The following is a 13,286-nucleotide window of genomic DNA, read 5'->3' as shown; positions in this document are numbered from 1 at the left end:
GGAGGAAGGCTCTGACAGCGCTAAACAGGCGGGAGACTCCGGCAGCGCAGGAGAGGAGGAAGGCTCTGGCAGGGCTGGAGAGGCGAGGCGCACTGTAGGCCTGATGCGTGGTGCTGGCACTGGTGGTACTGGGCCGAGGACACGCACAGGAAGCCTGGTGCGGGGAGCTGCCATCGGAGGGCTGGTGTGTGGAGGTGGCACAGGATGGGCTAGACCGTGAAGGCGTACTGGAGATCTTGAGAGCAGTGCTGGCACAGGACATGCAAGGCTAGGGAGGTGCACAGGAGACCTGGTGCGTGAGGCTGGCACCAACTTCACCAGCTGACTAACATGCACCTCAGGACGAGTATGGAGCGCTGACCCAGGTGCCATTAAATCCCGACACGCTCCGTCGGGCAAATTCCATACTTAAAGCACCAACATAGCAACTCCCTCATTACTCTCTCCTCCAATTTCCCCATTAACTCCTTCACCGTCTCTGTTTCGGTAACCTCCAACACCGGCTCTGGTTCTGGTCTCTTCCTTGGCTCCTCACGATAAACAGGGAAAGTGGGCTCAGGTCTGACTCCTGACTCTGCCACACTCTCCCTGAGCCCCCCCCCCCAATACATTTTTGGGGCTGACTCTCGGGCTTCCATCCGCGTCGCCGTGCTGCCTCCTCATACCAGACATGAAATAACTAACAAAATAATGAATGAACAAAAACCTAAACAGTCCTATCTGGTGTAGACACAGAGACAGGAACAATCCCCCACAAACACACAGTGAAACCCAGGCTACCTAAATATGGTTCTCAATCAAAGACAATGACTAACACCTGCCTCTGATTGAGAACCATATCAGGCCAGACATAGAAATAGACAAACAAGACATCCAACATAGAATGCCCACTCAGATCACACCCTGACCAACCAAAACATAGAAACATACAAAGCAAACTATGGTCAGGGTGTGACAAAATAACTATCCACCAAAACCCATGTGGGCAAGAGCTACCTAAAAATGGTTCTCAATCAGAGACAACGATAGACAGCTGTCCCTGATTGAGAACCACACCTGGCCAAACACAGAAATCAAAAACATAGAAAATGAACATAGAATGCCCACCCTAGTCACACCCTGGCCTAACCAAAATAGAGAATAAATAGAGAATAAAAAGCCTAGGGCGTGAAATCTATAGATACAATTTGAAGAAAGGAAAAGCACACACAGAGATTAATAGCACATACACATAGACTGTAATGAGAAGAAGCATACACATGGATCGTGAGAAGGTGAGCATAGAGTGTGAGCACACACATAGAGAGTAGTGACATACACATAGGTTGTGATACACATTGATTGTGATACACATAGAAGTAATTGAATCGGAGTTTTAAAAACATCATAGAATAAGAAGATAATTATTTGCGGGTGAGATAGATATATTGATCAGTCAAAAGTCACAAGGAACAACATGAAAATAAGTAGAGCTTGTAGTTGTATACGTGTGAGATCTAAATCATTTTTCAGGATTCATACAAATAATTATTCTAAAATTCTAGGAAAGATTAACGGGAGGTATTTATCAACATAGGTTAAGGATAATAACGGTAGAAAGCACACACACATAGAAGGTAAAAAGAACATACACATAGATTGTGAGAAGGAGCATAATAACAAAAGTAGTAATTGAATAAACATGGGTAGTAAATCCTCTAAGGGGATTCCGGAATGAATGGGAGATGAGAAATATATGCAGGGAAAAGATAAAAGGAACGTCTATTTTGGCCCAAAATGGAGGAAGAAGTACAAATTTGATGGACGTTTAAATATAGAAAAAGTGGAATCAATGATTAAACAAATAAATAGGGTTTGTGGGGACAAGGCAGAGAAGCAACGGACAGAAGGGCTCGACACCGCTCATGTTTGGCTGGCTGAAGCTAGAAAAAGAGCAGAGGGGGCCAAGAAAAAGGGAGCTTCTAAGGAGGAAGAATTAGGTAGCCAGGAGCAGACAGCGAGGACTCCCATGGCTCCCACAGAGACACCACCTAAACCCAAATTATACCCCTCCCTGGCAGACCAGGGGTGGAGGGAAAATCCAGACGACGAGGTGGTGATAATGAAATGGAGGCAGCCAAAGCAGGTGCCGTCCATTCCGTTACCCCCTACCCCATATGGTGGTACTCAGGGAGCCAAGGGAGGGAGAGAGGAAGAGACACAGAAAGGAGGACAGGATTTAGCAACCTTATTGAGAAAGTGGATAGAGGTAGAGAAAGGGAGAAAGTCGAGAAAAGTGGATCGAGACAGACAAGAGTAAGGGAGAGATAGATGCCTTAACTGTCACAAACCAGGTCATTTTGCTAGAGATTGTGAGGCGGCGTGTAAACACTGCAAAAAAGTAGGCCATAATCACTGAGACTGTAGAAAGAGAGAACAGAGAGGAGCAGAGCATCTAACAGTAACTATCGGGGTAATTGTAGATAAGCACAAAGGAGGCTTAAAGGGGAAGGGACCTTAAGAGAGAAGGGAAAAATGGACAGGATCAGACCATATAAAATGTTTCAATTGCGATGAGATAGGACATTTAGCCCGGGAGTGTAAGGCTCCCTGTAAACATTGTAACCGAGTAGGACACAACCACTGAAATTGCAAACATAAGGGGAAGGACAGGCGTGACAATCGGGAAAGGAAGAGAGAGGCAGAGACAACTAGAGCGAGATTAATGAGAATCATCGCCAGAGAAATGCTTGGACCTTTAAATTAGGACTATTTTCTGGAAATTGTCTCAGTAATATGTGCCTGATTTTATGACTGTAGACAATTATAAATAGGTTTATTTGCGAAGAGTCTTTGTCATTTCAATAGCTTTGGTGGTCCAGTGGTAAATTCCTTGCCTACCAAGCGGGAGACTCGGGTTTGTTTCCCAGCCTATGCACCAATTGACTAAAGTCTGCATTTCTGATTGTAATTCAACTATTGGTATATTTTGCCTGGAAAGATACGGTCGTTAATGTTTGTTTAAGATATAAACTGAACGTTTAAATAACTTGTTTAGGTTAAATTGAAAGACTAATTCATTCAAAATAATAGCGAGGCGATTTCAATGTAATACATTGTCTGTTGCCTAAATGGTCTGCTGGAATAACCTATTGAGAATAGGAGTCATATTTAAATAATTGAATCACAGAAGATAAAGTTACCTAAATCTATTGCAGATAGGTAATTGCGATAGAGTTGTGTCCACCTAAATGTTTTTATTCTTAAGGGTTGACATGTATGTTATACATTTAGTGAATTACATGTTACTTTTAAAGTCTTGGACATTTCAAAAGTGTGAAGCCGAAAGAGGTAAGGCAGGACGTTGTTTGAGTAGGGGTTATATTTTCACCTACTGGTAAGAATAGGTGAGTAAGTTGTGCGTCCTGGGCTAAATTTGGCATTAAGCGATTCAGGTCTGAATAGTTCAAACTTTTACGATTCGTGATAGTTTCTGGTTATTGTTTTTGGTTTTATTGTTCATGTAACACCAGTGAATTTGAGCAGGAAGTTCATTTATTCTAACATTATAATCTGTTTCCATTACGTGGAACAAAAGCAGATTGACCAAAGGTGCTTTTCCTTAAGGGAACTATACAATCATCTCTCATGGGGGACCTTGTGGATCTGCTGCCATAAGGTTTGGGTTTTCTGTTCAACAAAAGTACTGAGTGGAGAGGGAACCTGGACATTTAGAATCTTGAATACAAGACATGCGTCAGTGTATTGCATAAGATTTTTCCAATTCGGGAGCTCAAGCTTTTAGAGAATGTAACAGTGATGATGGCTATGGGGCTTCCTATCAAGCACTTTGAGAGACTGGTTGCAGACAGACTGAATGGGTTTTAATGTTGTAAAGAAAGCTTGGGCAAAATCAGTCAAGTAATATATTAATCAGGGGAATTTCATAGATTTGAAGTACAGTATTGTACCCAAGGGTAGCGCATGTTCAATTAAGTACAGATGACCACTGAGGAAGTTTAAAACTAATGATTGGAGGGAGTACAATGGAATTAGCATTATTATTAGGTTTTGTTTGTAGTCAACGTTTGTAGTTTCTGAATCGGTGTTGTATAATGAAATGCTGACCAAGTGGTTGTGGGTTTTTTTCTGGGAAAAGGAGTGCTTCATTGTCACACTTTGGAAATGTTTTCTGGGGCTGTAATCTTGGAGGGAGCGAGTGAGACAGAGGCATATTTCTACCAAATTGAAAAGGCCTGGAAATGTTTTGTTTGTTTTTAACCTAGGAGTTGCCTTTGAGTTTGAGGAGATTTCCATTTTTCCTAGAGCCACAATATCTTAAAGGGGTACTCACACACATACAGTGCCTTGCGAAAGTATTCGTCCCCCTTGAACTTTGCGACCTTTTGCCACATTTCAGGCTTCAAACATAAAGATATAAAACTGTATTTTTTTGTGAAGAATCAACAACAAGTGGGACACAATCGTGAAGTGGAACGACATTTATTGGATATTTCAAACTTTTTTAACAAATCAAAAACTGAAAAATTGGGCGTGCAAAATTATTCAGCCCCTTTACTTTCAGTGCAGCAAACTCTCTCCAGAAGTTCAGTGAGGATCTCTGAATGATCCAATGTTGACCTAAATGACTAATGATGATAAATACAATCCACCTGTGTGTAATCAAGTCTCCGTATAAATGCACCTGCACTGTGATAGTCTCAGAGGTCCGTTAAAAGCGCAGAGAGCATCATGAAGAACAAGGAACACACCAGGCAGGTCCGAGATACTGTTGTGAAGAAGTTTAAAGCCGGATTTGGATACAAAAAGATTTCCCAAGCATCCCAAGGAGCACTGTGCAAGCGATAATATTGAAATGGAAGGAGTATCAGACCACTGCAAATCTACCAAGACCTGGCCGTCCCTCTAAACCTTCAGCTCATACAAGGAGAAGACTGATCAGAGATGCAGCCAAGAGGCCCATGATCACTCTGGATGAACTGCAGAGATCTACAGCTGAGGTGGGAGACTCTGTCCATAGGACAACAATCAGTCGTATATTGCACAAATCTGGCCTTTATGGAAGAGTGGCAAGAAGAAAGCCATTTCTTAAAGATATCCATAAAAAGTGTCGTTTAAAGTTTGCCACAAGCCACCTGGGAGACACACCAAACATGTGGAAGAAGGTGCTCTGGTCAACAATGCAAAACGTTATGTTTGGCGTAAAAGCAACACAGCTCATCACCCTGACCACACCATCCCCACTGACAAACATGGTGGTGGCAGCATCATGGTTTGGGCCTGCTTTTCTTCAGCAGGGACAGGGAAGATGGTTAAAATTGATGGGAAGATGGATGGAGCCAAATACAGGACCATTCTGGAAGAAAACCTGATGGAGTCTGCAAAAGACCCGAGACTGGGACAGAGATTTGTCTTCCAACAAGACAATGATCCAAAACATAAAGCAAAATCTACAATGGAATGGTTCAAAAATAAACATATCCAGGTGTTAGAATGGCCAAGTCAAAGTCCAGACCTGAATCCAATCGAGAATCTGTGGAAAGAACTGAAAACTGCTGTTCACAAATGCTCTCCATCCAACCTCACTGAGCTCGAGCTGTTTTGCAAGGAGGAATGGGAATGAATTTCAGTCTCTCGATGTGCAAAACTGATAGAGACATACCCCAAGCGACTTACAGCTGTAATCGCAGCAAAAGGTGGCGCTCCAAAGTATTAACTTAAGGGGGCTGAATAATTTTGCACGCCCAACTTTTCAGTTTTTGATTTGTTAAAAAAGTTTGAAATATCCAATAAATGTCGTTCCACTTCATGATTGTGTCCCACTTGTTGTTGATTCTGATTATGTTATTTGAAACTTTGTTTTATCTTTTGACCAGTAGTAGTATTTTATACAATACTCTCATGGAGAATTATGGGTTAAAAATGCGGCGAAGGTGGGTTTATAAAAGTAATCGAGCAAAGTTTTATTTTCCCTTAGGTAGTCAGCTGTTGTTGTATGCGGTGTTAGAAATGTAACACAACAAGGCTGTAAAATTGATACAATAATATTATAGTTTGTTGTTGAATTAGGTTATAAAGTTAGCAAGAACAAGTTTAATAATGGTAGACTTATATTAAGTATTTATGACATATTCTAAGCCAACCGGACAGGGATATATGACATCTGTGGTGATCCAGGATCATTGAGAGTATCGAGATAAGCTTTATCAACTATGTAATAATCTTAGAGATTACTACCACAGACATGTTGTTTTTTCTAAAAAAAATCCATGAGTGCAGACAGGGAGACAGTGAGACATTTAGTCAATATTTAGAAACAGAACCCATATTTGATACTGACTGTTATAAGAAAGAGCGACAGACAGTTATCAAATCAAATCAAATCGAATTTATTTATATAGCCCTTCGTACATCAGCTGATATCTCAAAGTGCTGTACAGAAACCCAGCCTAAAACCCCAAACAGCAAGCAATGCAGGTGTAGAAGCACGGTGGTTAGGAAAAACTCCCTAGAAAGGCCAAAACCTAGGAAGAAACCTAGAGAGGAACCAGGCTATGTGGGGTGGCCAGTCCTCTTCTGGCTGTGCCGGGTAGAGATTATAACAGAACATGGCCAAGATGTTCAAATGTTCATAAATGACCAGCATGGTCGAATAATAATAAGGCAGAACAGTTGAAACTGGAGCAGCAGCACGGCCAGGTGGACTGGGGACAGCAAGGAGTCATCATGTCAGGTAATCCTGGGGCATGGTCCTAGGGCTCAGGTCCTCCGAGAGAGGGAAAGAAAGAGAATTAGAAAGAGCATATGTGGGGTGGCCAGTCCTCTTCCGGCTGTGCCGTGTGGAGAATATAGCAGAACATGGCCAAGATGTTCAAATGTTCATAAATGACCAGCATGGTCGAATAATAATAAGGTAGAACAGTTGAAACTGGAGCAGCAGCACGGCCAGGAGGACTGGGGACAGCAAGGAGTCATCATGTCAGGTAGTCCTGGGGCATGGTCCTAGGGCTCAGGTCCTCCGAGAGAGAGACGGAGAGAATTAGAGAACGCACACTTAGATTCACACAGGACACCGAATTGGACAGGAGAAGTACTCCAGATATAACAAACTGACCCCAGCCCCCCGACACATAAACTACTGCAGCATAAATACTGGAGGCTGAGACAGGAGGGGTCAGGAGACACTGTGGCCCCATCCGAGGACACCCCCGGACAGGGCCAAACAGGAAGGATATAATCCCACCCACTTTGCTAAAGCACAGCCCCCACACCACTAGAGGGATATCTTCAACCACCAACTTACTATCCTGAGACATAGCTGAGTATAGCCCGCAAAGATCTCCGCCATGGCACAACCCAAGGGGGGGCATGAGAGAGCCCCAGTAAGCCAGTGACTCAGCCCCTGTAATAGGGTTAGAGGCAGAGAATCCCAGTGGAAAGAGGGGAACCGGCCAGGCAGAGACAGCAAGGGCGGTTCGTTGCTCCAGAGCCTTTCCGTTCACCTTCCCACTCCTGGGCCAGACTACACTCAATCATATGACCCACTGAAGAGATGAGTCTTCAGTAAAGACATATGTTGAGACCGAGTTTGCGTCTCTCACATGGGTAGGCAGACCGTTCCATAAAAATGGAGCTCTATAGGAGAAAGCCCTGCCTCCAGCTGTTTGCTTAGAAATTCTAGGGACAATTAGGAGGCCTGCGTCTTGTGACTGTAGCGTACGTGTAGGTATGTACGGCAGGACCAAATCAGAGAGATAGGTAGGAGCAAGCCCATGTAATGCTTTGTAGGTTAGCAGTAAAACCTTGAAATCAGCCCTTGCTTTGACAGGAAGGCAGTGTAGGGAGGCTAGCACTGGAGTAATATGATCAATTTTTTGGGTTCTAGTCAGGATTCTAGCAGCCGTATTTAGCACTAACTGAAGTTTATTTAGTGCTTTATCCGGGTAGCCGGAAAGTAGAGCATTGCAGTAGTCTAACCTAGAAGTTACAAAAGCATGGATGAATTTTTCTGCATCATTTTTGGACAGAAAGTTTCTGATTTTTGCAATGTTACGTAGATGGAAAAAAGCTGTCCTTGAAATGGTCTTGATATGTTCTTCAAAAGAGAGATCAGGGTCCAGAGTAACGCCGAGGTCCTTCACAGTTTTATTTGAGACGACTGTACAACCATTAAGATTAATTGTCAGATTCAACAGAAGATCTCTTTGTTTCTTGGGACCTAGAACAAGCATCTATGTTTTGTCCGAGTTTAAAAGTAGAAAATTTGCAGCCATCCACTTCCTTATGTCTGAAACACATGCTTCTAGCAAGGGCAATTTTGGGGCTTCACATGTTTCATTGAAATGTACAGCTGTGTGTCATCCGCATAGCAGTGAAAGTTAACATTATGTTTTGAATAACATCCCCAAGAGGTAAAATATATAGTGAAAACAATAGTGGTCCTTTGAGGAACACCGAAATTTACAGTTGATTTGTCAGAGGACAAACCATTCACAGAGACAAACTGATGCCTCAGCTGTTTGCTTAAAATTCTAGGGACAATTAAGGCTCTTCTTGTGACAGATTCAACCAAATCAGAAGATCAAGCCCATGTAATGCTTTGTTTAGCAGTCTTGGGACAGGAAGGCAGTGTAGAAGCACTGAGCATCTATGGGTTTTGTCCGAAACTAACTGAAGTTAAAAGTAGAAAATTTGCAGCCATCCACTTCCTTAATGTCTGAAACACATGCTTCTAGCAAGGGCAATTTTGGGGCTTCACCATGTTTCATTGAAATGTTTCTTGGGACAGCAAGCATGTGTGTCATCCACTTCCTTATGTCTGAAACACATAGCAGTGAAAGTTAACATTATGTTTTCGAATAACATCCCCAAGAGGTAAAATATATAGTGAAAACAATAGTGGTCCTAAAACTTTACAGTTGATTTGTCAGAGGACAAACCATTCACAGAGACAAACTGATATCTTTCCAACAGATAAGATCTAAACCAAGCCAGAACTTGTCCGTGTAGACCAATTTGGGTTTCCAATCTCTCCAAAAGAATGTGGTGCTCGATGGTATCAAAAGCAGCACTAAGGTCTAGGAGCACGAGGACAGATGCAGAGCCTCGGTCCGATGCCATTAAAATGTCATTTACCACCTTCACAAGTGCCGTCTCAGTGCTATGATGGGGTCTAAAACCAGACTGAAGCATTTTGTATACATTGTTTGTCTTCAGGAAGGCAGTGAGTTGCTGCGCAACAGCCTTTTCTAAGATTTTTGAGAGGAATGGAAGATTCGATATAGGCCGATTGTTTTTTTATATTTTCTGGGTCAAGGTTTGGCTTTTTCAAGAGAGGCTTTATTACTGCCACTTTTAGTGAGTTTGGTACACATCCGGTGGATAGAGAGCCGTTTATTATGTTCAACATAGGAGGGCCAAGCACAGGAAGCAGCTCTTTCAGTAATTTATTTGGAATAGGGTCCAGTATGCAGCTTGAAGGTTTAGAGGCCATGATTATTTTCATCATTGTGTCAAGAGATATAGTACTAAAACACTTGAGCGTCTCTCTTGATCCTAGGTCCAGGCAGAGTTGTGCAGACTCAGGACAACTGAGCTTTGAAGGAATACGCAGATTTAAAGAGGAGTCTGTAATTTGCTTTCTAATAATCATAATTTTTTCCTCAAAGAAGTTCAGGAATTTATCACTGCTAAAGTGAAAGTCATCCTCTCTTGGGGAATGCTGCTTTTTAGTTAGCTTTGCGACAGTATCAAAAAGGAATTTTGGATTGTTCTTATTTTCCTCAATTAAGTTAGAAAAATAGGATGATCGAGCAGCAGTAAGGGCTCTTCGGTACTGCACGGTACTGTCTTTCCAAGCTAGACGGAAGACTTCCAGTTTGGTGTGGCGCCATTTCCGTTCCAATTTTCTGGAAGCTTGCTTCAGAGCTTGGGTATTTTCTGTGTACCAGGGAGCTAGTTTCTTATGAGAAATGTTTTTAGTTTTTAGGTGTGCAACTGCATCTAGAGTATTGCGCAAGGTTAAATTGAGTTCCTCAGTTAGGTGGTTAACTGATTTTTGTCCTCTGGTGTCATTGGGTAGACAGAGGGAGTCTGGAAGGGCATCAAGGAATCTTTGTGTTGTCTGTGAATTTATAGCACGACTTTTGATGTTCCTTGGTTGGGGTCTGAGCAGATTATTTGTTGCAATTGCAAACGTAATAAAATGGTGGTCCGATAGTCCAGGATTATGAGGAAAAACATTAAGATCCACAACATTTATTCCATGGGACAAAACTAGGTCCAGCGTATGACTGTGACAGTGAGTGGGTCCAGAGACATGTTGGACAAAACCCACTGAGTCGATGATGGCTCCAAAAGCCTTTTGGACTGGGTCTGTGGACTTTTCCATGTGAATATTAATGTCACCAAAGATAACAAAGACAGAATAAGAATAAAAGGGGAAGAGAATTTGGTTTGCTTAGATTTAGGATATTAATTAATGGAGAGACTGTCGGCTCCATTGGTTTAAAAATATGAAAATTTGGAGGGGAGGCAGGTATTTTATTTTTTATTTTTAAGTATATAGTTAGTAAATTCGCTAGGAAGAGATATGATGTTTTTGTTGGAAGTAGTTGTTACCCTAACTAAAAGGGGAATGAAAGTTTAGTTGGTTTCAGGAACAAAGGTGTTAGACACTGAACCATTGCCCAGAAATTATTCTTGCACAGCAGGCCAAAATAGTAGCATTGACTAGAGCCTGCAAAATAAGAAAGGAGAGAAAGGTTACTATTTACACAGACAAGCACATAGGCATTTAAAACCATACAAAGCAGCACAGATAAATCTTACAAGTAGATAAGACACTTGACAGAGAATTGTTACAGGATAGCCAAGAACGAACGCCCCAGGAAGACTTGGACATGTGGAAAATGATCATGTCAGACATAAGGTAATTTACTAATCTTACCTAAGTCATTGTTTAGATATGCAGCAATATTGACACATGGGCCGAGCCATGTGCCAACAGGGAGGAAGGATGGTAGAGCAGGTTAGGAAACACCAGGTGGTAGAGCAGGTTAGGAAACACCAGGTGGAATAGTAGGTTAAGAAACACCAGGTGGTAGAGCAGGTTAGGAAACACCAGGTGGTAGAGCAGGTTATGAAACACCAGATGGTAGAGTAGGTTAGGAAACACCAGGTGGTAGAGCAGGTTAGGAAACACCAGGTGGTAGAGCAGGTTAGGAAACACCAGGTGGTAGAGCAGGTTAGGAAACACCAGGTGGTAGAGCAGGTTAGGAAACACCAGGTGGTAGAGCAGGTTAGGAAACACCAGGTGGTAGAGCAGGTTAGGAAACACCAGGTGGTAGAGCAGGTTAGGAAACACCAGGTGGTAGAGCAGGTTTGGAAACACCAGGTGGTAGAGCAGGTTAGGAAACACCAGGTGGTAGAGCAGGTTAGGAAACACCAGGTGGTAGAGCAGGTTAGGAAACACTGCAGGTTAGGAAAGACTTAGTGGTCTAGAGGATTACTACTTTTTTTTTAAAGAGAAAATTCTCATGACAACCAAATATGCATTTGTAAGTGCATTTCTAAATTATTAATAGCTGGAGGTAAATAGTGGCTCACTATTTGGCAAGCACTGACTGGTTATCACCCTGTTTTGACCAATTTGTTATAACCAATTGATTAATGGTTTATAATGCATTTACAAATGATTAAATAGCTGTTAATAACATAATTACAAACCCTTTATAAGCCCTTTACCAATGTAACCTTACTGTAAAGTGTTACCGTTGTTGTCAATCTTATCTGTTTCAAACTACAGAAATTATTTCAGAGCAACTAGGGATGTCATGCTGAAATTACATGGATTAAAAATTAAAAATTAAAAAATGTAATCTTGGCATTATCTGGATTAATTTAGAAGTGTTCAGAAACATCTAATCTACTCTGGATTAGATACATAAAGTGCTTTAATTTCTAAACGGTAAATCAGATAAGTATGGGATTACCCTTAAATAAACTATGATATTCTGTACTGTCGCCTCATATGAAACATTTGATCTCAAGTCACAAATGCTGGAGTATATAGACACATTTTAAATGTTAACTTGTCCAAATCCATATGGAGGAGAGAGTATGTAGGCACAATGTAATTGCAAAATAGAGACCTGTTTGTTTATGTCCTGTGTGGATGTTTGTGTTTCTGCATACGTCAGGTGCAGTTTATCTACACTATGTTTGTGTGTGTGTGTGTTTGTGCTGTGTGTGTGTGTTAGTGCTGTATGTGTCTTTATGCTGTAAGTGTTTGCTCTGTTTGTTTTTTCCTTTGCTCTATGTGTGTCTTTGCGCTGTGTGTGTGTTTGCCTTCACACTGTGTGTGCCTTCACTCTGTGTGTGTTCCACTATGTGTGTGTATGTCTGTCTTCTGGCTGAGTGACTGTGTTAGGCCCTGTAGAGCAAGGGGCAGGGAGGGAGCAGAGCCCCTGCTCACTTCACCTCGCTGATAGAGACACAGCTTCCCCATCGATTCTCGCTCACTCACTCTCCCACCGGCCTTGTCCTTTAAAGCACGGATGTTATGAAATGCACTGGTGTGTGTGAGACTGTGTGTGTGTGTGTGTGTGTGTGTGTGTGTGTGTGTGTGTGTGTGTGTGTGTGTGTGTGTGTGTGTGTGTGTGTGTGTGTGTGTGTGTGTGTGTGTGTGTGTGTGTGTGTGTGTGTGTGCGCAAGTGTGTGTGTGTGCATGTTGCGTACTTGTACATGTGCGTGTGTGCCTTTCTGTGTGTACGACTCTGTCTCTGTGTGAGTGTATATTTTCTGCATGGATGAACCTGACTCTCAGGCACTAACAGAGCCAGGATTTGCCTTGCCTGGCCAGCTCTACAGGGAACAGCCTTTTGTTATGTGAGTGTGGATTAAAGCACAGCACAGCGCTGTATGTAGCTAAGAGGTTAGAGTTAGGTTAGATGTGTGGGGGTAGAGGGGAAGGAAGCTAGAGAGGAGGTGTTCGGAGGGGGGAAGAGGGGGGAAGTGACAAAGAGGGGTGCCATGGGGGGGTGTTGACGTTTTTCCACTGCACGTCTCATCTCACACAGGTACACAAGAAGCCACTTCCACCTCCTACTGCCTCCTCCCCCCCTCCCTCTTTCTCTCCGACCTTTCCCGACAAAACTTTGTGTCTTCTCCCAGGGATAAAGCCTCTCTCCAGGCCCCCTCTCTGGCCTTGCTGAGTAGGCAGAAGAATGTTCATCCTGCCCACTTGTTTTTACGTGCCATTGGCTTTCCCATGTGAGAGTTCTGTC

The sequence above is a fragment of the Oncorhynchus masou genome, chromosome 12 (assembly GCF_036934945.1).
Source record: "Oncorhynchus masou masou isolate Uvic2021 chromosome 12, UVic_Omas_1.1, whole genome shotgun sequence".
Lineage (NCBI taxonomy): Eukaryota > Metazoa > Chordata > Actinopteri > Salmoniformes > Salmonidae > Oncorhynchus > Oncorhynchus masou.
The sequence above is the reverse complement of the archived record's forward strand: the minus strand, read 5'-3'. Positions refer to the sequence as shown.